This window comes from Myiozetetes cayanensis, unplaced genomic scaffold (genome assembly GCF_022539395.1).
Source record: "Myiozetetes cayanensis isolate MyiCay16 unplaced genomic scaffold, myiCay2020 scf12, whole genome shotgun sequence".
Classification (NCBI taxonomy): domain Eukaryota; kingdom Metazoa; phylum Chordata; class Aves; order Passeriformes; family Tyrannidae; genus Myiozetetes; species Myiozetetes cayanensis.
This window is the reverse complement of record NW_026086826.1, coordinates 15249776-15276606: the sequence shown is the minus strand read 5'-3', so window position 1 is coordinate 15276606 and position 26831 is coordinate 15249776. Positions and strand designations below refer to the sequence as shown.

At 36.6% G+C, this 26831-nt stretch overlaps 1 long non-coding RNA gene across 23 annotated transcripts in view; it reads left to right on the top strand.

The window, feature by feature from the left end:
* LOC126635311 (uncharacterized) overlaps nucleotides 1-26831 on the top strand; it is a 457052-nt gene that overhangs the window by 139352 nt on the left and 290869 nt on the right. For 22 of the 23 annotated variants that reach the window (XR_007627642.1, XR_007627656.1, XR_007627649.1 and 19 more), the window contains one exon: nucleotides 6809-6859. This is a non-coding gene — a long non-coding RNA (uncharacterized LOC126635311). Of the gene's footprint in view, nucleotides 1-6808; nucleotides 6860-26320; nucleotides 26387-26831 lie in introns of all 23 variants that reach the window. The other variant, XR_007627643.1, reaches the window with a different exon arrangement.

Sequence of the window (26831 nt, the reverse complement as noted above, 5' to 3'; positions counted from 1 at the left end):
TAGCATGGGAAGGGATAGACCCATGTACTTGTTCTTTAAAGCTCCCTTTTTTGCCTCTGGCGATAAGTTGCTTCTTTATCAAACTGGACTCTCACAGAAATTTTACATGGAATCTGATGTCTGGTCTTACATTTGAAGCAAGGAAACAATGAAACAGCCCTGTCTATGTTATGATAGGGAAATATATTAACACTCTTGCAAGAGGTATGACATGAAATTTTCATCCCAAGATCAAAGCAGAAGAAAAGTGCTGTTTCCAGCATAAGCCAATAGCAGTGAAAAGTCCTATTCAGAATGATAGTGAAAAGGAAGGACTTTGTGTATGGTCATGCTAAAATAATGAAAGCATAGTTACAAACAGAAACACCACATCTTGCCACTTGAAAAGTCATTAATGTTATATTTCTTTGCCATTGCTCATCTATATCTTGTTTATGAGTTACTGTGACTTGTTTATTCCATTTTACTGAATGTGTACTTGAGTTACAAATCCAAACTATGAATAGCTTAAATAGCTAGTAAGAGAAACAATTACATTTTCTTTCTCTCTACCATGCAATTTTAATTTTCATAATTCTATAAAAACGTGTCCCCCACAATGCAGGCCTGCCAGGAGGCCTGAAATCTGCAGGCTATGGCCTCTCGGGCTCTTTTCCAATGACTCATTTTTAATTTTAAAGAAGCATTATCTCTAGCTAGTAAATTAACAACAGCCTATAGTGCACACACACTGTCATCCATCTGCTTAAGGCTCTTGTCATTTGACACCAGTCTTGTATCTATAGAGTTCATCTGGTATTCAAAAGCTATCAACCCTGCCTCCAAGATAGCCCACCTTCTGGTTCCAGGCTAGAAGAGTGACTCTCCATTTCCAATTTTAATGAACACATAGCTAGCAGCAGTTTTTCCATTAAGGATCTGGTCTTCTTAGAAAACAGACAGTGTTGGAGTTACTTGGATCCAGAACTGCAAGTGTTTGTAAAAGAGACTGAACTACTTGAAGAGTGTTCCTTAGGCTGCCTGACTTCTGTTTCTGCACTTTTTCTGTCAAGCAGAATACTCAGCGTTACCTCCTGCTTGCACTACATTGGACATTAGTGTTTATGCCCCTGCATTTTTGAGGAGTGGAACAGCCTATCAGATTAAATTCTTTATGATGTCTTTTAAATTATCAACACCATTTCAAGAGAGTTTGGGAAAATACAGGTATTGTCAAAAATCTCATGACTGGTATGAATACCTCAAAGGAGAGAAAGCCATAGACCTTAGTATATCCAAACATATGGTTAGAGAGGAGCAACAATTTCAAATTTGGATGTAAATGAGGTAATTTGTGTTCTTGCAAATAATTTCTACATAATCTGATGTCTGTTTAGAAGGAGAGATAAGGATTTCACAGAGAATTTTGTCTTCTTGACAAGCTTCAGTCATCACAGAATAGAACAAGTTCACAACATCTATTGCTTCATCAAGGTTAGGGAGCTTATTCCAAGAGTAATTGAAGAAAAGGGGCTTGTGTTCTAGACCCAAAGGACATAATTTTTTTAGATTTTCTTTTCCAGATTATGGTAGATGTAGCTGTCGTGGACATAAGTGAGAAGAACTGACACAAGTCATATGAAGTTGTAGTTAGGGATGAAACATAGGTGATATCAGCATTTAAAAAGTCAGGCAAGGCAGGAAAGATAGTTTATCCTTTTATTTTCCCTCTTCCTCCAAGCTTGGAAAGTTCCATCTAGGCCATTTGTTTGTTATTTTTTTTGGTCTGATAATTCATGCATTGAAAAAAATTATCTGGTTTGATGGGGTTTGTTTTCACTGCATAGCTCATAAAAAGTCTCTTTTATTCATGTGTCCTTCCACAGGGTTGTGGTGTCACGGTTCTTGCAAGAAAACAGAGGATGTGATCGATGGTAGTAACTCTGCTTTTGCACACACTAGTTTAACAAACAAGTAATTATGCTTTAAGTTGTGATAGACCCACAGTGATATCCACATCTGTTAGTTGAGGAGTGAGGCTGAGAGAGAACCAAGAGACTTAAGAAAATCAGGGTATTCTAAACCTTGATGTGAAAACAGTGTAGTTCCATTTGTGTGAACTCCTGCTGATGACCTGTGTCTTGTTTCACAAATTTAAGGTTTTAGCACTCTGCCATCAATCAGCAATATTTTTTGCTGAGTTATCTTTGAGAAAAGGAGTCTTTAACTGCTATCTGTGAGACTTGCTTTTGAATAGAAACCCTCAAGTTATTCGGAGGAATATGGTGACAATTTAACAAAAGTAATGTTAACTATATATATTATTTAATAACATTCTCAGTTGCATGTGTCCTTTTCTTGTAATTTGTATGAAGAATACAAGTAGTTTTTTAAAAGTACTTTGAAATTCTTGTGTGTGCATCAAATATGAAAATGCCTTAGATTAATAAACATTTGAGATTATTTTTGATTATTATTTGTTTGATTTTATTTCTGTTGGGTAGTGTTATATCAAATGTTTAAGTTCAGTACATAAAGAGATAAAATAAAAAGCTTCTTATGCTCCGTCTTTGTAAAATGTGTGAGAGAAATGGCTGTTGATTTCTACTTTTAAAGAAAATAAGATTTGTATGTAAACAATTTCAAATAAAGCATGTAATTTGCTTCCAATTATATATTATATAAAGCATTAGTAATGGAAGCAAATTAGGCATGATTTTTATTTATACATTATCAATCGGGAAAATTGGCCCTTCACCAAACATAGCCCTCACTCCACAAACATTTGTTTATTTCCTTACCTTTAGGCATCTAATTAATCCTCCTGAAGTCAGGGGGACAAGTTCTGTGGTTATAGGATTACCAGCCAGAACTGTCTACAGGTTTGGAGGTCAAACAGAGACTTAAACTTGCCCTGGAAAACTTACAGAGCAAATGCAATAGGGTGCCAAGGCGACACTGGGGTCGCAGAGCACTCTGCAAAACTTCCATGCCAGATACACTGCGAATTTGTCAGACTTGGCTTTTGGTTGTGAAGACTGAATAGTTGTCCAGTACCCTTCCCTAGGTAAGCAAGCGGGTGTTTATATCTTCATTTTACAAATGCAGGAGGTGGCTTGCTGAAGGCTGCAGACTTGAGAACCTGTTACTGGAGCAAAGGTTAGAACAGAGCAGCTCTTGGTTCCTGATTCTGCATTCAGTTCACAGCAAAATGCCATTCTTCAAGAAAAGTTTTGGAAATATGTACATAAATTATAATTATAAACATGTAGCTTATTGAGTCCTGTATGTATGCACCGGTAGACAACGAGTATTAGAGGAATAATAACTAATCCTGTCGGATGGTGTGCAAGGCTCCTTACAGTGCTTTAGAAATACTAACCCATTCTGTAAAAGATTGGTACACTGTGTAGCTCTTGCTACACAGAACTGCATCCCCAACAGAATTAGGTATGCAGTACCTGATTTTCCCTGGGATCTTTCATGTGTTATTTGTATTATTTGTTGTCAGTTGTTTCATTGGAATGAGTTTATCAGGCAGATAATGGACAGACACTGTATTCTGCTTTTCAATTTATAAATGAACAAATTACATTTCTATTTGTTAAAAGTGGAATATGGATGAAAGATAAATTCTAAATTTCTATTTTTGTGGGTCAGCATTGTCTATGTAGATAATAGCACAATATTATTATAATTATTTCCATGGTATGAAATGCTGTTGGGTTTGTGTTTTTTTAAAATACAAACACTTACCAGACAAGGCAGTGATGTCATCTGCTGCCTTTGCCACTTGGGTCTAATGGTACAGGATAAGAAGTGAAGGGGCTTCTGATGCAGAGGCCACTAAGGCTGTAAACAGGTTTCACTGGAAGTTGTATCACGCCCAAAGGGTAAGGGTGTCACTGAATAGCAGTGGCACTTGATATAGAGAAAAAAAAGACTGGAAGGAGCTTTTGGTAGTGAGACAGCTTTTTAGGTATTCCGTCACAAAATATTCTAAACACATTTCCAGAATGTTACCTTTACACATGAGGATTTTTCTTTATTGAAAACATTTTATGGCTATCCAAGTACCTTATAGGAGAAAAGAACTTAAAAAAACCAAGGTGTCTTCAACCCCATCTTTTATAATCAAATCTGCTTCAGTCTAGCTGAAAATTGTATCTGCAAATTGTCCTATATATCAGCCTATCTTGATTTTTTTTCCCAGCTGTCTGTATGGATAAGTGCAGCAATAGTCATAAGGTATATGCTCAAGAGTTTGTGAAATCTTTATAGAAATTATAAAGTACAGCATTGACTTTTAAAGACTCAATGTAAGAAGTACCTTTGCTAGTCCATTATTTTATTGTTAGCCAGATTTTCTTGTAGGAAAATAATGTTTTAAAAATGAACCCATGAAATAGGCAGCTGTAATTTCATAACTAACAAAGTATGCATTTAGTATTTGTGCCATTATATATTCAGTAAATAATACTGACTATCAGAGGTACCAATTTAAAAAAAAATCCCAAGAAAAAAGTGTGGAAAGATATTCTGTAAATGAAAAGAATACTTTGCTGTGGGAGAAATGCCTTTTATAAAGAGAATGAAGAACAAAATAATGCAAGGTAATCTAAAAGCCTTCATCTCAACCTTTGTCCCCTTCATTCTTTGCCCAAAACTCCTGGTCTGTGCGTTCTGAAATCTTTCTCTTCTTCAAGCTCTCACAAGCTGATGGTAAAAATCTACAATAGCTTCTTTCTTATCCTTCATATACATTTCAGAAATACAAGTCATTCCTGCAAACTGGAAGTCTCTGCCTGCCTCAACCACCTCTCAAAGCTGCCGTGCTGCCAATTTTTGCCTACTTATAAGAAGCTTAATGATACAGCCATTGCACCCCTTCTGAAAAATATTCAAATATTGTATCTTTAGATTGAGCTACAACCCCTGAGTAAATTACATGTTTAGAGGACATCAGTCAGAGATAAAATTGTACTTTGGATCTTAACTGTTTCTTTTCAGCTCATGCAAGAGTCACATAGATTTGGACAATAAATTACTTAAGATCTCTAGATTGATGACCCCTTCTCTAAGAAATACCTTTGTTTCCAGCATATTTCCCCATGTTTCAAACATTTTTAGATGTTTGGCTCTGTGGAAATAAAAGTTTAAAGCTACAGATGTCTATCCATAGTTTATCAAGCTATTTTCAGGCTTTCCTTATCAAAAATTCAAATTAGTTTCTTTTGATTATGTTTGAAATGCTGCAGTAGTAGGATGGAGGGAATTGAACTAGGCATTCTCTACCTGGAGCTTTATCCTTGTTGTGGCGGAGAATTTATGCCCTTCAGTCTTTATTTAGGATCTTTGTTGTCCTTTTCTCTGCTGGAATCTTTAACAATTTTTGTAATCTGAAATATGTAGCTGAGTGATGAAACAAGGCTGAGAAAACGCTATTTGGAGAGAATGGCTGAGTGCCTGCGATTTTTGTGATGTTCAGGACTATATATCTGTATTTTAATCAACTGCCTGTAAATGAATAAGCATTGTATGATTAATGAAAACTGCTGGTTTTAAAGTTATGGTAATATATGTATGTTAAAGATTTAGAATGTTCTGTGTAGCTGTTCGAGTTTGCTATTAATATGAGCAGCACTGCACTGAGTGGGGACTGTTTGCTGTATTGTCCAACCCTCAGCTTAAGGAAATGTACTTTTATTCAGTGATGGTACAAGGATACTCCAAAGTTAAGTGAGCATGATTCAACTTTAAACACCATGCTGTATTTCCAATTAACCATTAAGTTGTCATTTACATAAACCCAAATGTTTTGATAGGAAAAGCAATTGCTTTAGACAGAAAAAAAATCAGACTTCATACAGATCAGTTCAATAAGCAAGAGTTCTTGACGTGTTATGAGGCAGTGGCTTCCCAACTCTTGGGACAAATTGCAGTTTGATCGACTGCCAGTAAGTGAGGTCATACTCGTATCTTTTTTATTTGTTTATTTTTAATTTGTGGGTGAAGACTGTGCTCATTAATGTGAGGAACTCCACACCAGTTTTAGCCAAGTGTTACTATATTCTATATAATGAATTGTGTACACTTGTATCCTTTTCAGACAGTCATCTAATTTTCCTTCGAATTGCATGAAATACTTTTATTATTTAATTATTTTCCCAATCTGTACTATTTATATTTCTGGTAGAAACCTGAATTTGATTACAAGTATATAGTAGATGCTTTGTCCTTTCTATGTGGAAGTGAAATTGTTGCCCTTTTTTTGTTGTTGTTGTTTATTTGTTTGGCTTTGTTTTGACAGGTAAGAGAAATAATTGACCAAGCAAATGCATTAAAGTTATTCTCTGTATTTGGGGATTTATAATGAGTCCAATGAATTAGAAGTACTGCAGACCATTACACCTTTATGTTGCTTTCTGGTTTTACCACAGAGTAAAAAATATTTTCATTATGTATTTTTTGCAAAATCAGTAAGTTTTTCCTTTGTTTCTTTTTTGTTAATAGTGGTGTGACCCTTGCTTTTCTCCTTCAAATTTTAGTGGATTAATTATTGAGTTTATTAGAGAAGTCCTAAGAAGATCTGTTCTGGTGGCAGACAGATACCAGTGGCTTAACGCCTTGGCCCCAAGGCTGAGCAATATCGGATTGCTGAGGCCTGTCACAGTTAAAATATCCAGATTGTGTCTGTAAATGTTTTCACTTTTGAAAATGTAAACTTTTAGCATTAATGCTGCCATTACCAGAATGTTGCTGGCATTGCTCCTGTGTTAGAAGATAATTACTGGACTCGTTCCTGACATGTAACATTTCTTTTTTTCAGGGAGGTGGGTGGACTAACACACAGAGCTCACTGCTGGACTACTGAACTTGGGTAAGTTCTGTTGCCTTCGTTGATACTGTGTGGCTTTCAAAAGATGGAAAGAGTTGATGGAGAAATCATCTGTGTAGTTCACATTACTAGAGGAATTTGTTTATTATACTTTGCACTAAGGTTGTTCCTATTTTTGTGTGCCTGGTAAACAGTTTGATTTTTGACTGCCTTTAAGCCTTTTCAGATGACCTTCATGGAACCTTTTATTTTGATTTCTACCAAGGTGTTTTTTTAAGTTATTTCCTGCTTTGTCACTCTGGGAAAGCATACAAAATTCACCTTAGCTTAGAGGAGTGCCACAGGTGCTCTGAACCATCTAACACTTCATAAAAAGTGCGTTTCCCAGATAAAGACTGAAAAATCTGTTGAGGGTCTTGGTTTATCCTATTTCTACCTAGATGGAGAGATAATACTTTAGATCTGACCTATAACAAATAGAAAGAAAAAGAATTGGTGCTTCTTCACCTAGTCATATACACATTTCCCACCTTTCTGTCCTAGCATTATGGCTGCTTCCTTCATCCTTTCTGGATCTTCCTCTGTAATACAGATGATCCTATGTGATGCCCCAAAAGCATTATTTTGCCCTTAATGAAATGCCAGACTTTCTTCTACACAGTGCAGGACGGTATGTTTGGAGTTTTGGTGGACTGCCAGCTCCATTTGCTGTGTGGAGGGGGAGAAATGCACAGAAGTACAATCCTTTTCAAGGCTTTCACTCCCTACAGAATGTATTAACAAGTCTGAAAGCAGCTGTGGTTGCTCCATCTGTACAAATGATACATCTGAAAGTGTAACCATCTCTCTCCATGCCATGAGTTTCAGTCTCACTACCTAATTACAGTTCGTTCTCTAGACTATGGCAAAAATGAAACTTAAAGAGCAAATCAGAAAATTTTAGAAAGCTAGGAAATGAGAGAAAATCAAATGACTGTGAACTGGACTTTCATTACTCCTTATTTCTAACAATGTGCATAAAATTGCAGAGAATAAAGTAGAAAACTTGAACTCCCATAAAAGACATTTTTCACTATATATGTGGTTGAATTAATGTGAAATACCTGTTTAAATATGCTCTTTCTGTAGTTTCTTTGTCATACATCTTGATGTCAGCAGCATCTGCAATGGAATTGCAATGTGGATCAGTGCAGATTATCACCAGTTAATAGAGTCAAATGTGTGTTTGAGGTAGCTCAATCTCTTCAGTTTCTATGGATAATCTACTCATATGTTTTCAGTAGAAACTTACATTAAACACCAAAGCTATGTACAACATGATACATGAATGACTTTATTACTGGCATAGCATTTGCTTGTCCAAGGTCAATTCCTACAGCTTGGTCTCCTGATCTGAGCTACAAATATTCCTGGTTTATTTAGCAGTGCTCTGAAGAATGATTTGAGCGATCATTTTGACGTAGATCTCACAAGAGGAGTACTCTTAACTTTATGTGCATCCCTAAAATCAAGAAGAATAATATGAAATTATTCAGTTCAGGGGATCATTCTTTAAACATGGATTCTCAGAGTGACTAGAGATCATGAGGGAATCTTTCCTCTTAACAGTGTTATTCATACCATTAAAAAAAAATCAAAATTTCAATAACTTCAACTGGAAGGTTTTGGATGCACTGCTGACTCATTAATTGTGAACTGTAGTTTTTGGAACGATCTCAAAGATGTCCAGAAATTACAACAGAAGAAAAGGAATTCCATATTCCCCAGCCCCAGAGGCAATTCTGAAAATATAATTCTAGTTATTATTAGATCTTATTAACAATACAAAATTTCTACCTTACCTTTTTTACCACAAGAAATACTTTTTCTGAGAGTACTGTTTCTGAAGATGACATTTGAGATGGTGGCACTTCCCATTTTATGGAAACACTAGAGGACTTTGAACACTGAGCTTCAGAAAGGCTCTAGGGATGAACAAACAGATAGGACACTAAGGCCTTTAAGGGTGCAAACTGGATATATGAAACAAATTATGAAGAGTTCGAATGGGGGAAAGATATCATGCCTTGGTCCCTGTAAGTGTTCCCCGCAAGGCTACTGCCTTTGTTTAGTTCTGAACAACAAGTCAGCATTTGCTATCAGCCCAGCAGCCATGATGGACCCAGTAGTTTAACATTTAGTTAGTGCCAGTTTTGTTTTTTATGTGAGCCCTTGAAGTGCTCTCACAGTAAGTGCAAACACTTCAGGTGAATATTGTAGAGACAAACAACCTGCTGGTTTCAAGGAAGTGCTTTTAGGATGGGGTTTTTTGTGGTAATTTGTGGGCCCAAACTACCTGATAATCAGTGTTTTGAATCAGTGTAACTTTCCCTTGGTACCCAAAAAGATTTGCCCTCCCACCTGTGTTTAAAGGCACTTGGAAAAATTGGCTGGGGGCTTCTGTAGAAATGTCACGTGCAGAGCAAAGCTTTTTGTATTTGTAGTGGTAGCAGGAGCAGAAATACAAAAGTACAGTATTCCTGTATTTCTTAGTAGTTGGGTTCTTAATTATTTTCAGCAATATGAGAATTACTAATAAAATCAGTAATCGTTGCATCTTCAGTGGTATGTATTTGTAGTTGCTGTTATCCTGTGTGTGAGCAAAGGACGTATTTGCTCTTAGAGCAGCACAGTGTGGTCACAGCTGCCTAAATCTGCACTGCCTGTGTGTGCAGTGCCTCCGGCTGCCCCGGGAATGGTAGGGGATACAAATGCACGTGCTCTTCAGGGATATGTCAGGACACCATAACACAGCATCTCACCGGGTTAAGGGGCGCTTGGCTACGTTCGATGGGCCTGGAATAAGAAAGGAAAGGAATGATCAGACTCTGTGCTGTGTTGTTTGCAAGTCTTTATCTTTGCCAGGACATAGAAGTTATCAGAACTCAGTGGACTTTTTGTGGGCGCTGAGTCTGAAAGTGCAATGAATTCAGTGTGAAACCAGAAGTACCATTGCACAAGCATTGACAATATGGAGCAAAATACACTTAGATTAAAAAATAAACAAGATCAGGAGTTTTTCTTGCATACAGTAGGCCTAGCCATTTCAGAGATGAAAATAAGCAGATTTCTGAGCTTGTGAATGCAAATCATGATGGAACAATTTGAATTTATAAAATGAATAAATAAAATAGCCCCCAATAAAGCCCTGCTTGAAGGACTGAACATGCCAGTAGCAAGTTCTGCTTCGGACTTCAAGAGATAAAGTATGTTTAGCATGTGTCGGTGAGTGTAATTTATTCAGTGTCATTGCTGTATCACAACCTTCTGTTTGATTTTCTTATAAACTAATAATTTCCTGAATGAACTAATACTGCCACAGCCACTAGTACCTCTGCCTTGTAGAAGTTTTTTATTGTTGTGTATGCAACTAAATTGAAATATCTTTCACTTGAAATATTGACTTTAATATCTCATTTGAAAAATTCATGAAGCCTTTGATGTTAAATCCATACTCAATTTAGCCAAATGCCATTAGAATATGCAATATGCCTGAATACAGAGAGCATTATTGTCTGTGTTTCTGCAGAAGAATTACATTTTATGACTGTAACGTCAGGATCTTTTTTGGATTTGTTCATGAAGAAAAGAAAGGGAAAGGCAGAACATTAGAAGCAAAATGAAAAGTGGTATTGATTAGGCTCTCATTTACCCTCGCTTTACTTGAATCCCTAAATGCATGGAAATAAGGGTTGTGCCACAGCAAGTAACAATGCTTTGTAATGAATGGAACAATCTTTAGAAAATTAGTGTAAACACGTATGATAGTGCACAGATGTTGCTCCTGGTGACTGTCGTACATTTATTTTACATCTCCATTTACATACATCTCTTTATTTCCTAATAGTATCATAATAGAAACATGACAATAGTTAATGATTTCATAAAACATGGAATGTAAAGCTGACAGAGAGGTAGAACATTAATTGAAACCTATAGCTATAATACATTAGAATTACATCTCCTAAATGACTCCTGATAAAAATATCCCTCTTTCACAGAGAAAGACAAAGACAGGTAAAAAACTAGGCTTTCAGCAAATTAATTTTTTTTTCCAGTAAAACAGAGACTGGCAAATGTTGCAAAATCTCCTGAGTGCTAATAGAATGGTATTTGCCTTTAGTAATTTATGGGCACTTTTCCCCCAGCAATCGATCACATTTGAAAAAAGTAAACTGCATTAACATTTTAGGCAATAATGGCTCCAGAAAATGTTTGATTTTTATCCCTACAAAAACTGATGGCGTGATACTTGGTTCTTCAGCAGATGTGAGAGAGCTGAGTGCAGCCAGTCTGTAGTGTGTTTATGCAAGTGCCCCGGTCCGACTGAACAAACCAGATGTTAACCAATGTTTTGAGCTTGTTATGTTATCTTAAAACATAAAAAGTAAGTGGATGGCACAAGTCAGGAGACTGCTGTGTTTTAGTGAAATGAGGTGCTCAGAGGACTTTGGGGTCTATGAGAATTAAAATCACCATGATAAAGGGAGTAAGGGAGAGCTGCTCTCTGCCACCATCTCCTGGCCAGTCTCTGGGACACAAACCGCCTCTGCTTCATCTCCTGCCTGCTTTTCCAAGTCTGTTGCCTCAACTGGGAGGACAATCACAACCATTTTAAGCAGACTCATACTGGAAAAATAACATATTTTTTTAAAATTTCCAAAGGGCAACTGGACCTTAACAACCTCATGTAGATGTATATTAAAGTGGACAGTGCAAAATGCCAAACTAAGGGAGCTGAAAGCTCTGTGAATAAATCCAGAGCATTAGTGCCAAGGATTTTATGCTTGGAATTAGGGGAAAGTGTTGTTTTGGTCGGTGCTGATGACTCATGTTGTCAAATGGTCCCAAATGCTCCAGAAATGTGTGTTACACTGAATGGTGACTGAACTTGAATTCCTGCAGAATATTTATATATTATGAGAGGAAACAGCTAAGTTTCAAGAGTTAACACTTTTTTAATCTCAGTGTTAGTGTTAACAGCTGAACTCAGTGTTGTAAGCTAGATTGAAATTGAGAGTGATATTAGATTTGAAGTTTCAGACTTGGGGTTAGATTTCTGGTTTAACCATAGGCCTTTACCATTTGCAAAAATCTGTGATCTACAAAAGTGAGGTTAATGAAAGTTCTTCTTCCTACATTAGTGTTATTGTAGATGACAACATAACACAATAGATTGATACTTGATTTCTCTGTAATTATTTGTGACAACAACAAACACATGGAATTAATGTACAAACTGAAACTGCTATCCTTCTGATTCCTTTCATTGCTCAGGTTATTTCATACTTTTATCTCTTTAGAGCAATGAAAATATACTGTTGTTTGGTCATATGTTAAATTAATTATTACAAGTAAAAATAGATGTTAAAGCGAGCGTCCTACAAATTAATTAACAGTTGATTAGTACAGTTTATATTTTTTCATAAGAAGAAGAGTCATGTATATTCTGAGTAAAAATGGAAATTAAGTATTTCCGCATACTGGAAGAAATTTGTGAGTTGAAGATCATGTAAACAATATGATCTGTATTATGTAGAACCAAATTAATATGCTTGTTTGTGTTTTAAACAAATGTGCAAACATTTCTTGGAGATCTTGTACCCTTGTGCTTTTTCTTCAACTGAAAAAAAAAAAAAAAGGACATCAGAACCTCTGTGTCTCAAAAGATTATTTTTTACATGCCAAAAAAACTATGAAATAGTCTGAAGTATATATTAGGATGTAGCATATAGTTTAGAAGTACCACTGAATCTGATACAAGTGAATAAAAACTTATTAGAGAAATCCATTTGCCATGCCTGAAGACTTTACGGTGAACAGTTTTACAGATCTCATTTTTCAGATCTGAATTTTATTTCAGAAGCTTTGCAATATGCTGACTAATGAAGAATTGTGGGAAAGAACACAAAAGTTGTATCAGAAAGAAAGAAACTTTCAACTGCAATTTAGAAATATCGCACAAATCAGCATGTGGCTGTACACCTGTGCTCACCAAACATGAAAACAAATTGCATCCTTTATTTGGATCGCTTGCTCAGTGGTGCTGAATTTCTGACTTTTAGTTTCAACCAGGTAAGATGAGGTGGCCTGTTCAACCCATGTTATTAAAGAAATTGGTTCACCTATTTGATTTCATGTCATTGTAGTTCCAGCCATTCATTTATTCAATAAACAGTTTGGTATGTTCTGAGAAATAATGAATATTGATTAAAAAATCGATCACTTATTAAGAAACAGTCTAAGGGAAATTGTTTATCCAATCAATTTTAATTTTTGATTTGTTATTTATATTTTCCAATTTAATCTACCCCTCCCTTAGGCTCCCAAACTACCAAGCAAATCAGGAGGAAGGGCAGAGAGACACTGGCAGCAACTGTGCAAAGAACACAAAACCTAATGCGTTCATTTCAGATTAGAACTGGTGGAAATAGGCCATAATAAAGGAGACTGTGACTGAGAACTGTGGATACATTACCTCATGCACTTTTGGCTATTGGACTGAAACTTTAACTTTTAATAGGATTTATTAGGCTTTCCTACCTATTACATTAGTCAATTTTGACACTGTCAAAATACCATAGTTATATAATATTACGCTACTTGTCGGCCTCTTCCCTTATCTGGCTCAAACCCCAGTTTGTACCCTCCGGTGATGGGTGTGCCCATCCTCTGCACCTGCAAGGGGTTGATTGTTTGAGTCATTACCCAGTAACAGTGCAGGCTCTCACAGGAGATGGCTTACACCGGGAGGAGATGCAGTCCTAGCATGCATCTCAGCCTCTGTGAAACCCGAGGCCCTGAGATGTGATTAGCAGTGTTAAGTAATCAAGGAAGAGCCTTACTCATACTACTTGTTTTGTTAATCCATCACGTATGAAAGAGTGAGGGAAGAAATAAGTTTTTTTTCCTCCAGTAAACAAACATATTATGTGGGACTTGGGAGTTCAAATTGTACATGAAAGCAAAACTGCTGTTACCTGGCTTGTGTTCTCTGTCTACCTTTTAAAATTCTGTGGGAAATTTTAACTAGTCACGTTTACGATCAGTCTTTAGGAGAAATTTTGAAGTTGGCTTTATCTATTATATTTCATGGCATTCTGCTCGTTGATGACCTTCTCACTTTCCTTTTAATTCGTATCTTCTTTCATCAGTTTTTAAGGCAGATGAGATATGCCTTGCCTTTCATTTCCTTTCCTTTCATTCACAAAAGAACTGTAATCTGCTCTGCGATTGAAATAGAAAACCCCCATGTTATAAAATGTCATTTTTATGCTTAAAATATACAGATTGTAGTGTAAGAAACTATGAACAGGATGAGGCTAAGTACAATGTTTACATCAATGTTTAAAAATACTCAAAGATAGCAATACTTTGTTTTGCAGTTCAGGGATGTACACAATAAGACACCCTAAGGTGTCTTGTGGATCTGGTTCTACTCTCTGATGATGTAGCAGCAGATACCATTAAAAAGTTTTTGTCTGACACCAATCTAGAACAGTTTTCAAGCACTTGGGAGATTAAGGTTAGAATTCAACAGATCTTGATAAGTACTGGGGGAGAAGAAAAACAAGGTGTAATTTCAGGGTGCATGATCAGGACCCTCAGATATGACATTGGGGAGAAAATTACTCCTTGAAATGTGAGCCTTGAGATTCAATACTGCCTGAGTTTTGGTCAAGATAAATGTGGACTAATCAAAGGCTTATGAAACAGAGTAAACAAACCCTCTTGAAATCACTGGATTTACCAAGCTGAAAAGAGACTGAGGGGTGAATACTTTAAGCTCTAAATGATTGCTATGAATAAGATAGTGACCAGTTCATTAAGTGCAGGGCAAGACACTTCTTTAGTGTGTAGCAAATGAGATTTGTATTATTTATAAAGAAAGAAGCAATCTCATTCTATAGTTCTAATTGCGGGATGGGAGCAGCTATTTTAGGAGGCTGCATAGTTGTCATAATTTTTAAGAAACACGTTATACAGAAGTTTACAGATTATGCCTTGCTTATAATAGACCCTGCTTCAAAATGCAGAGCTGCACTGGTTGGCCTACTGAGCTTCTTTTTCTCCCATCCCTGATAGCATTCCTTGATCAGCTTAACTGTCGATTACCTCTCCCAGATTAAGTCTCTGAAAAGAAACAGTTAAATAATCTGGGACTATAAATTACCACTACTACCCATCACTTTTCATTCACTTCATTGCATTGCTATGTTTGGGAGCAGATGTACCTTGCCTCAGTGAAGAGATATAAGTATCTGATAAGGAGAGATAAGATATAAGACAGTCTGGTACAGAGCAAGTTAGACTTGGGTGTTTCTGTGTGTCTATCCATAAGACTAAGACTGTGAAAAGTTGGATGCAAACACCCAGCCATTATTCTGTAAAACTTTTATGTTGTATAGATGTGATCGTTATAGAAAAAGGTAATCAATACTGGTTCTACCTAAATTTTTGTCTGATATAATCTCTGGATAATCAGCAAATATTCAGTAAGATAATACTGAATTGCTTCACACATCTGAAAACTGAACAGTATTCAGTGTAATCCATTGACAGAGACCATGGGTATGTTGCACAGCACCTCACCTTTCCAAAGAACAGATATTTCTACAGGTAACTGTGAAAACAGATGTAGAGGTGAAAGTGCTCTAACCTTTTTCCCAAATTTGCAAAAGATTTTGAGTAACTTAGTGTAGCACTAAGCTTTATTTAAAATGAAACCCTAAACACTGTATATGTTTGCCAGTTCAAGGCTAGTTAAATTTAATTGCATTACATTGCCACAAAACAAACAGTAACAGCCTGGAGAACTGTGTCCACTGTGTTTATGTTAAAGGAGGCCATGAATTTGAACTGGAATTCTTGTAGAAAAAGAGTGATGATTAATTTTCCAGAGCAACTGTCCTTTTGAAAAACTTACAAGTACATTCATACTTTTATCTCATGATTCTCCCAATACTTCTGGTGGGATTTTTCCCACCAGGACTTCCAGGTGTAATGCAGAGTAGTCCTGTTGGAGCCACTCCTGAGTGTAAGCAGAGACCTGTTCTGTTTGCAGCATCAGGTTAAAGTCTACTGTAGTTAAATGATTTTGAGATGGTTTTGAGTAATTTTAAGAAATTATTTGTGTAAAAATCATCTTCATGAAAATGTGCTGCTAAGAAATTACATTTCTTATTAATGAACAACCTTGATTCATGAGGGTGTCAGTCTCTACGCACTAAAGGAGTCTAAACCCCTTAATGTGTGATATGACTAGTTGTGAATTGTTCTGGTTTATCATATTTGCTGAATTATTCTGATCTTCTCAGTATGAATGGAATTGCATCCCCATTTGTTTGACAGCAAAGACAAACATCAAGCTGTCCAGAAGATAGAGTGCCATTTTGTTCCTCTTTTGAAATACTTGATGGGATGGGCAAAATATCAGCAAACACTCAAGAGAAAACCTTCTGACCCTCCAATTATTCTTGCTGACACTTTTATAATAATTTCCTTTTCAAGAAATATTGAGTCCTTTGTGCCAGAAGAAAACCAAAACCAAACAAAACCCAAAAAACAACCTCAAACTTTACTTAATTGCCATTTGATCAGAACCTTAATTTTACTGTAGTCCTAATTTGAATTAAATTAGTACTCAGAATATTATGTTTTTCCCACTAGAATCCTTGAAATTCAAACAAAGCGTGCTACACTAGAATCATTATGTTAAAATTGCTATTTATGATTGTTTTAAACCAAATGGTTTGAACTAGCTTTATTCCCAGGCTCACATTAAATATCATGCACACTGCTGCTGTGTAATTGTGGCTACACATTTTAGAATGTTCCTTATGTGTACAGAATGGAGAAAAATCATATTACCATGTTATTCAACATGAAAAACTATTAAAACCTGCAATTCAAATATGCCTTTTTGAGACTATTGAATTAACAGTGTTAGATTAAAATATAAATGCACTTGTTAAGTAATATTTTATTTTCAAAACCCATTTTCTCTTTATATTATTTACACAGTTGGTGTGTTTGACCAAGAGAATTGATATATTGTCCTCAATAGGGTAAATATCCACCGTGATTACTCCTTTAATTGCCAGAGCAATCTTTCTCCTTTCAAAGAAAGAACTATTTAAGAAAACAAGTCCATTGCTGTTTCTCCAAGCACAGTGCTCTATCTGCAAGATGAGCCTGTCCTTCCTCTTTCCGTGTAAAATCATAGCCCTTATAGTCTGCGTGCAGGAACTTTCTGCAAGCCCGGCGTGTCAAACCACCCTCTCCCTCTGTGCCCTGTGTCACACAGGAGGCTGCCAGGCTTTGCCACCTGCTAACACTGAGCTGTGCATGATGGATTCTCCTGAGTTCATGGTTGAGTATCTTGATAACAAGAGAAAAATAATGCATGGTGTTCAAAACATCAGAGATCGACTGATACGGGTGGAAAGTATAGTGTTTATTCACATTCCCAGGCACAAAACTGCATATGTTCACTACACAGTTTGGGTGCTTAATAAGCTCAAGTCCCAACGAATTGGTTCTTGACAGTTATGAATGGTAGAGTAGCTGCATTAAAGCAATGAGGGAGCTAACAGCAGGTTTGAAACTGGGTTTGAATAAATCATCAACCAAACATAGAACGGCATTGTAACAGTAGGCCAAAACCTCTCCAGCCATGTGATTGCTAGTTGCCAGGAGACCATGAATCTTGGACATTCTGAAAATATTGAAATAATTTTAGCTGTCTCAAATTTATAGAATCTCTGGAAAAATCTAATACATTTAAATTTATTAAAGTATAACTACTTTGTCAGGGTGCGTGTAAAGCTTTTAGACAAAATATGGCTTTTTAACAAAAACGGTTTCTTTTACACATTGATCTGCTTTCTTCTGTATGATTTATAATGTATTTAAAAAGAATATTTGCAAAATGAGATGTATTTAAAAATCTTGACTGCAGTGACTCAGTGTCTCTAATGAACACATGGAAAATTATTGTTGGCCTCTTAGGTGTCCATTTTGCCATCCCTTTTGCTTCCAGGGGTTAACTTTGTGTTTTAAAGTAGTCCAGTGGAGGTCAAATGTGCTGCTTTAGTATTTAAATTTAATTACATTAACAAGCCTTTAGAAGCTAAGACCTAATACTGTGTTTGCAATCACCTTTCCTTCAAAAAATTATCTCAGTGGTAGAAGCATTGCATCAAATCCAGTCTTTTTTTGTCCCCTTTTTCAGAAGGAATTTTGCCAGATGTGTATCTGTGTTATCCACAGATGCAGTGTATAAATGATAGGTCTGATTTATAGTGGGATTTTTAGGCTGTCTTCTAGTTTTGTGGATTGAATGTTGAGCTTGGTTGAACTGGATTACATAGACAGATATTTAGTTGTCTGATGTGTGGCCTCAGAGAGGAGGGATCAGAATGACTCCTGGCTCACGAGCCATCTCCTGGAAAAGCAGCAACTGGTGCTCACCACCAGCACTTGCTGCATGACTTGGGATGAGTGTAGGAGACCTCGTAAAAGCTGAAAGATGGAGCTTTTTCTGTTCTGCAACAGACTATCTTTTGTATGACTTCGGTTGCCCAATTTTCCTGATATTAGGGAAGACCTTTCTTAGAAGAGTCAGGAGAAAGAATTATTTGCTGATTGTAAGGCCATTGTATTTTGTGATTATAAGGACACAATAAGTTGTTGACTTACAGTAAAAGAAATAACAGGAGAAAAATCTGATGATTTGTGAAGTGTAAAATCATGGTGTATTTAAATTCTACCTTAAGTAGACATAATGAATACAGTAATGATACTCCTTTTGTGAACTGAAATAATACAGATATAAGAATTTCTTTCAACACAATATGTTTTTGCGAGAATTCAGTGAATGGAGGTGGGTTTTTTTAGAAGAATTCTCTTTTGTAAGACAGCAACATCATAAAAATAGGCACTATGCAAAGCTTAGGAGAGAAATCGAGTGAGTGAAACTAAGGGCATGTGAAGAACAGTCACTATCCAGCAACAGCAGCAAAACAGTTTCAATTTTCTGGATTATTAATTCAAATTCACACGCACATGCCAGTTAAAATTAAAGGCCTTTTTTTACTGCTCTAGTTTAAATTAAAGATTATATTCTGCTCCACAAGTCTGAATTAAATAGCTTATTTTGCACACCAAGCTCTCATTTTAAAGCTAATAAAGAAAAGACATAGCATGTACGTGCAAGCTCGAGACAGGAAGGGTCTAAATTACTACACCTGTTTCACTTGGGAGCTACTTTATTAGTGTTACAAAACTTGGCTTTCAATTTGGCAGTCAGAAGCACATTTAGAACAAGCATTTCTTTGTTTTGACAGAAAGGCTATGGTAAATGAATGACGTTTGAGCGAGGTGTGAAATGTGAAGGTACAAAATTAACTGGTAAGATAATTACTGTTCTAATTCTGCATAAACAAGCGTTTTGAAAATCATTAATAGTTCAGGGAAATAATGTTAGTGATTAAATAAGGTGGTTTGCATCACTGAGCACAACTAAGCTGCTTTAATTACATTTGAAAGCAAGGGAAAGCAGCTAATTAAAATTAGCACAGGGTTCCTGAATGACCAGCATTGCATTGTTGCCCTAACCTGTTTAATTGCTTGTTTATTAATAATATGTCTTTATTTTCCCCTCTTCTGCATTTAGCAAAATTATTAAAGAAACTAAAATGTGTAAGGAGAATCTATGTATACTTATCAGAATATGCAATGCAGATATAACCCAGGGAATTGCTTGCAAGGCAAACCAACATCGTTCAAAAGTCATAACTTTTCTTCATATTAATAACGTTTTCTTCCTGAGTCACATTCCTATGTCAATCACGTCCATGGACAAGAAAAATGCTCTTTGGCACGACTGCAGAGTTGCAGCATTTTGTAGGTGCTTTATTTTTAAAATCGCTGGAATCATTAGCTAAAATATAGGTAATAAATCTAAGAATAATCAATAATAAATTATGGAAAGCATAAGCAAAAATATAATCTAAATTGAAAGAAAGCTTTATACTGTCTCAGCCTTTTTTAACACAACTTCTGCTAAATTTGCCATGTGGAATAGGTAAACTTGTTCTCAGAAAAAAAAATCTGAAATTTTCAGTGTATTTGTCCTTCAGTTAAGGATCATCTGTACTAGACATTTGAGTTGCTCTACCTAGTCTCTCATGAGTTGTTTTAAGTTACACTTTATTAGCATAAACCTATAGGAAATAGTTGGGAGGGCTGTTAATCTGCACACTTGAAGCAAATATACAGTATAATACAATGAAGACAACTAAAAATAGAGTAAAATGCTAATTTATTTTTTCGTATTTAGCCATAATCAAGTCAAGTTAAAGCAGACATGATGTTTTCCGTGTTGATTTAGTATTTATAGTGTACCTCTGATGTGAAAGGCTCAGATGCATAATAATTTACATACATATACATTTTAAACAGTAAAAATTCATAAAAATGTGAAGTTCTATATGGAAAGGTAGCACATCCCTATGAAAGCAGGTTAAATCATGGGAATTATGCTTATGGAACTGATAAGCAATTAAAACAAGAAGTTAATTTTAACTTCATGAATAGTGGAGAATATTCAGCAGACAGTACATACGTTATTTTATAGGGGCATATTTTTATGAACAAAGAGGAGGATTCTGCTCTATCTTATAGGACAGTAAAGAAAGATCCAAGCCCTGGATTTCAATGAGAATTTTCTGCTTCAAGTCTACACAAATTGTGTGAGCAGCATTTTGAACCATAATGTGCAACAGAAGTGGCTGTGAAGGTTGTAGAGAGGTAGTATTGGCACCATTCAAGTGATTGTTGTATTTGATATCCAAAGCAGAGGAAGATATCCAGTATCACTTCCCTAAATACTGAAAGTCCTCAAGTACTTTTAAAAAAAAAGTCTTCCTAACTTTTTAAAAGCAAACAGCTAAACAACAGAAGTGGAGAGAAGTAGAAAGAAAAGAAAAAAGAATGGGAGTAAAATCCCCATGAGATTAAACAAATGACCTAATTAAGTCTTAGAAAGAATTTTTAGCAGCATTTCATTGCCATAACAACAATCTTGCATCATCAAAGGGATACATGACAACTTTTTTAGTAATCAATGTAGTATATAATTAATGGTGGCATTTCTTTGTGCCCTGGCAATAGATAAATAGAATTTTCATATTCTTTTTTAATTGCAAGTTTCCTTGGCCTTCTGTTAGGTCACGGTCATCACAATTATGATTAAAACCATTTGTTAAACTTTCTATAATCTATTTCCTCAAATTAATGTCTGTAAAGTTGTAAAAGCCACAAAACTCCCACTACATAAAGAAGAGACTAGCAAAACTTATCAGACATTATTCCCATAAGTGATGTCAATTATTCATATTCCTATTTAATCTATTTCTGTGCCCACTTTTATTTGTGTAGGGTTCTGGTAAAAGTGTTCTGATAGATTTAAATTTCAGTGGTTTAATATCTTAGTTTCCAGAGTATCTACTCTGCCCCTCTTTTGTAGGCCCCTAATCCAGTGTTGGGATATATCCCATCCCACCTGCCCTAGTCCATAACCTGCAGTATTTTCAGACTCATAAGGAGTGTGGGCCTGCATTCATTTACAGGGGCATGTTGCACCACATCTCTGATGTGAGGAGATGATCTCACAGGGATGGCAGTAATAACACAGTAACCTTTGCACCTACATCTACCAGAGCCTTACTGTAGTTCACCAGTCTCCACCCAAAACATGATTTACCTGTCTAATGGGAACACATTTTCTCCTCCTTGACACATGGTGCTTTTGTCTTAGTTTTCAGAATATCGATATGACGTAAGTAATATTGCTAATAGAAATTTTTAAAATGGGCGGTGAATCAAAATGTGGAAGATTTTTTTTATTTCATATGTCTTTTTGCTAGTTTCAGTATAACCTGAAGAAGTTCTCTGCTTTAGGGTGTTTGTATTATTAAAGTATCTAACTGTGCCAAAATCTTTTAATTGTTTAACTCTGAAATACCCTGGAGCTGTAGTTGTAAGTGCTCTTAACCTTCTTTATGGAAATAATCTCACTCTTACCCAAGACACAGAGGAAACAGTGACTTGTGCTAGGGTTTTGTACATCCACATCTAATGCTGTTACTGCTGGCCAATACTGTCTTTCTCCCTCGGCAAGCCTGGGCTTCTCGGCTTTCCTTTATCCTCAGTAAGGACATGGGAGCAAACTGACAGCAAAAAGTGAGCTCTTTGTAGGGTGATTTATTCCTCTGCCATGTGCTAGCACTATGAATACATTGCAATTGAATTTTATTGATATGGAGAAAAGGCCAATCCTAAAATGTGATGAGACCCTGCAGGAGGTTTCAGCTTTTCAGATGTTTGCTTACAACTTAATAGAGGCAGAGAAATAAATACTTGAAGCGAGAGGATGAGACTGACTGATCTAGTGCCAGACTTGCTTTTGGCTTTTAGTGAGGTAAGCAAAGTACTTCCAGCATGTGCTGGAAGCCTCTGGGTGGTACAACATGACTGCTATGTGCTTGTAGCCTGCTATTTCATAGTAGAACCCAGATTTACAGGGGAATAGGGATTTGATTGTACTTTATGTATTTATGATGTCAACTTAAAATCAAAATGAAAATAAATAACTCCTATATTTTCAAACATAAACAATAACAAAACATAAACATAAACAATTAAGGATACTGATTTGTGTGGCATCTACCTTTATTTAGCATTAATGGAGAACATGATCATCTTGTAGAACATCCCAACAGGGGAGTCACAAGAACTTCCTAGCAGAGAGCATTATCAAGTAAACGTGAGCTGATTAACTGTGGCATTTCACTGTGTTATGGCAGTAGTGTTAAAGCAACGTGTTGAGGGAGTTTAATTGTTAAAGCTGCCATTTCTCTTGCCCCTTTGCTTCATCATGGTCACTGCAATCATGACTGAAACCTTTCATTAACCTTCCTCAATTTAATTCAATGCTTTGAGCTAATATCATTAAAACATGAGATGTACAAAATGCATGTGCCATTTTACACAGTGAAGTGCCTCACCTCCCTGCTCTCTGTAGTTGGGCAAAAAGGTGCAATACTCACTGGCTTGTTGAAAGCACATTTTAAGGCATTGATTTTGAGCACACTGAAGAGGCAGGCTTGTGATGTAAGATATTTTTATAACATAGAAGCACTGACAAACTGAGTTTCGTGCTGATGAAGGGTATATAACTGGTGAAACATTGTGCCAGAAATACTCAGGCTAAATGAGAGATGAAATAAAAATTATTTTGGAAGTCACAACATCACAAAGAGTTCTGATGGGGTAAACGAGGAACTGTATCATCCCAACACAAACAAATGACACAGAACACCTCACAAAGACAGGGCCTCTGTAGCCAGAGAAAGAAGCAGAAATTTGGAGAAAGGAGAGATTAGCAAAATCCTGAACAGTATTGGAAGGCTAGCAGGTTTTATGGTAAATAGAGGTCAAATAAACAAACATACTTCTTGTATCAACCAGTTTAGACTGGTTAAATGTCAGCAGAGTTAATGCCATCCCATGTGGTCTTCACTGCTCCTTATGGTAAAAACCTTTCTGGGTCATATAGCTGCTATCTGACTGCACCTGTCATGGAGCAAAGTGTGAGCATAAATAATTTACCACTGGCCAACTTTTGCTAGTATTCTTAATACCCTTAACCCGGATTACAGGTCTGGCAAAGAATCACTGATGATTATGCAGCAGATGATTTATCACCAGCCAGAGGGAGTTGATTGTCCTGCTCTACTCTGTGCTGGTTGGCCTCACCTCGAGTTTTGGACACCATAATATAATGGTAAAAAGCTCTTAGAGAGCATATAAAGAAGAGCAATGAACATGGTGAAGGGCCTTGAGGAGAAGTCATATGAGAAGCAGCTGAGGTCACTTGGCTTGTTCAGCCTGGAGAAGGGGAGACTGAGGGGAGACCTCACTGAAGTCTTCAATATCCTCACGAGGGGAAGCGGAGCGGCAGGCACCAATCTTGTGTTGACAGGACAGAACCTGAGGGAACGGCATGAAGCTGTGTCAGGGGAGGATTAGGTTGGATATTAGGAAAAGATTCTTCCCCTAGAGGGCAGTTTGGTACTGGAACAGGCTCCCCAGGGAGGTGGGCATGGCCTCAGGCTTGACAGAGTTCAAGATGCATTTGGAAAATGCTCTCAGGCACATGGTGTGACTCTTGGGACTGCCCTGTGCAGAGTCAGAAGTTGGATTTTGATGATCCTTGTGTGTTCCTTCCAGCTCAGGATATTCTATGATTCTATTTGTTTCCAAAAAAAGGAAGCAAAAATCCAGGCTTTTATATCTTGTAGTCTTTAGGAGTCTTGCTGTATGCTGCAGGCTCAAAGTGCAGTAGTACATGATCTATTCTGAAACAATGCAGCATAGTGGCTAATGAATATAAAGCATATAGGTATATGCAACATCAGCAGTGAACTGTATGCAAATGCCTGGGTTAACACATAACCCTTTTGAACAGCCAGCTGGCCTAAAGCTGCCTCTGTTTCTCATAGATACAGACAGGGCCATATCAACCTCTGATTTTGGAACTGTAGAAATAGCATATAATCATGGACATCCAGTACTAGAAAGAACAGCATGTATTCTAGGTAGAGCAAGTGAGTATGAATCACTCGTGGAAGTCTGTTCCTTAGTTTGGCAACCAAGTCAATACATAGGTCTTCCCAAACTGAGACCTAATGACTTAAAAAAAATCTCATCCTCTGACTCATGATCCTAATTCATTCCTCTTGAGCAAAATAAGCTGAGGGTGAAAACAAGTCATATCCTCATTTCAAGGAGGATTTGTGAAACTGTTTGCCATATGTAGGCATAACAACTTCATGCCTTGCTATTTTCACAACATAAGGTTGTGAGATACACATCAGACTGCATCATCTAACAAGAGAGATTTCCTTACAATGAAGTGGAGAAACTCTAATGAAACAAACATGAATGGATTTTGAGACTTTGATACTCATAACTTCCTCTGATATGAATGTCACAGGGGGCAATGTAAAAACTCTGATTGACTTTACTGGGTCAGGATTTTATTCATAGAGAAAAGAACTAAAACCCCCAGACATTATGGAAACTGGCACAGCTGTAACAACTGTGCCCTGTTGCTACCATAAATGTGTTCTACAGCCATTACCTGAGCAAAGTAAGAACTTAGTGCAGACATCTGATAATATTGTTTGACTGTCACTGAGTTTGGAAAGCCAAATCAAAAAACATCCAATCTAAACAGATTAAAGACAGTATGAGGATGGTGCTTAAAATGCCAGTCAGAAGAAAAGAGCAAACCATCATGCATTGTAAATCAATCAAAATGAACAAGTTCATCTTCTAGAAGGCACAAGAATTGCCAATACAATATGCATAAATGACTGGAGAAAAGTTAGTGCTCTAATAACTAACATCAGTAGAACTGCTTTGATAGGGAATCAAAGAGTGAGAGAAGTCTCATCCCAGGAGAGTAAATGGTAGGCTCGGATGAGAAAAGACACATGAAGCCCTACCATGTTCTCACACAATGGACTGAGTACACAGTAAGCACAGAAACAGCAAGGACGTGTTGGCTGATTGGCTTCCCAGAGCCTAGTAGATAATTTCCATATTAAAATTTGAGTTACCTTTTTTGTGTTCTAGATGTTAACAGTGTGTGTCTGAGTGGTGCTTTTAATTCGTAGTTTCTCTCTAGTCTATTGTCTAACATTTGTGCCTAATCATACACTTTTGGAAGTTGTGGGTCTGTCTCCTGCAGTATGAAACAACTACCAGCAATTTCTCAAGAACTGTATTGACTTGTTTTAATGAACATCTTATATGTCAAATCCATTTGTGATAGTCAGTTTTTGTCACCATCTGCCTACCAGTAAATGTATTCAGCCTACTTGTCCATCTTAAATCCAATGAAAAAGAAATTATTTTTTAGCATCCAACCCTATCAGCCCTTTTAGGTTTTCTACTTGTTTCTGTAACAATAGCATGAACAGCAAAGTGGTTTTCTTTCCATAGCACTATAATGGCATGAGTTGGACATTTCTGTTCTGAAATCACCTGGCTTTGGGGCATTAAGTAGGGCCTTTAACATTGTTATTTGTGTTTAATTTTACATAGCATTGAATTGTTACCTTGCCCTAAGCTGTGGAAGTCACTGCTATCCATTCCAGTAGCCACTTTTTAGCACCCTGTCCTTGACTTCATAATCCTCAAATACCAAGCTTGGAAATCTGCTTCTGGCAGAGCAAGATCTCTTCATCTTTGGGGTCACGTTCCAGGCTTTTGTTCAGTCACAAGTTCGGTTTGGATTTATCTTCGGTATGTCTACTTGAATATTCAAAAAATCATCAGCTAGTCTAATTTGGTTTTTTTAAAGTCATGTAAAAGACTGATTTGCTTTGACAGGTGGATCAGAAACAGAATTGGAGCTATTTTATCTGGACCTAATTAAACAACCTTCATTACTGGCAGGTATGTGTTTGTGATGACTAGAAATTAGCTTGATTGGAATTAAAACTCAAAATATAAGGCATTGAATTGACTTGTTTTTAAAAAATATACAGTTTAAAAATATATCTGTGAAGTACATTTTTAAATGTGGCAAGTGCGTGTCTAAATTTTAAATCATGCCCAATTCCACTTTGTATTTTATGTTAATGACACTTGTCACAGGTATTCATGAGGATATTGCCAACACATATAAAATGGCACCACACTAGTTCAGAACTACGAGACTTTAATAAAACATTAGGAACAGTTCTTTTTTCTTCTTGCAGGCACAGAAATTCTGCAGTATTTTGTGTGGTGTATTTGGGGTGAGCGTCAGCCATGCAAATGAGGCCAGCATGAGGCAGGTCAATACTTACGCCCTCAAAAAGGGGTTTAGTGGGTCTAAAGTAATACATGTATGTAGGTC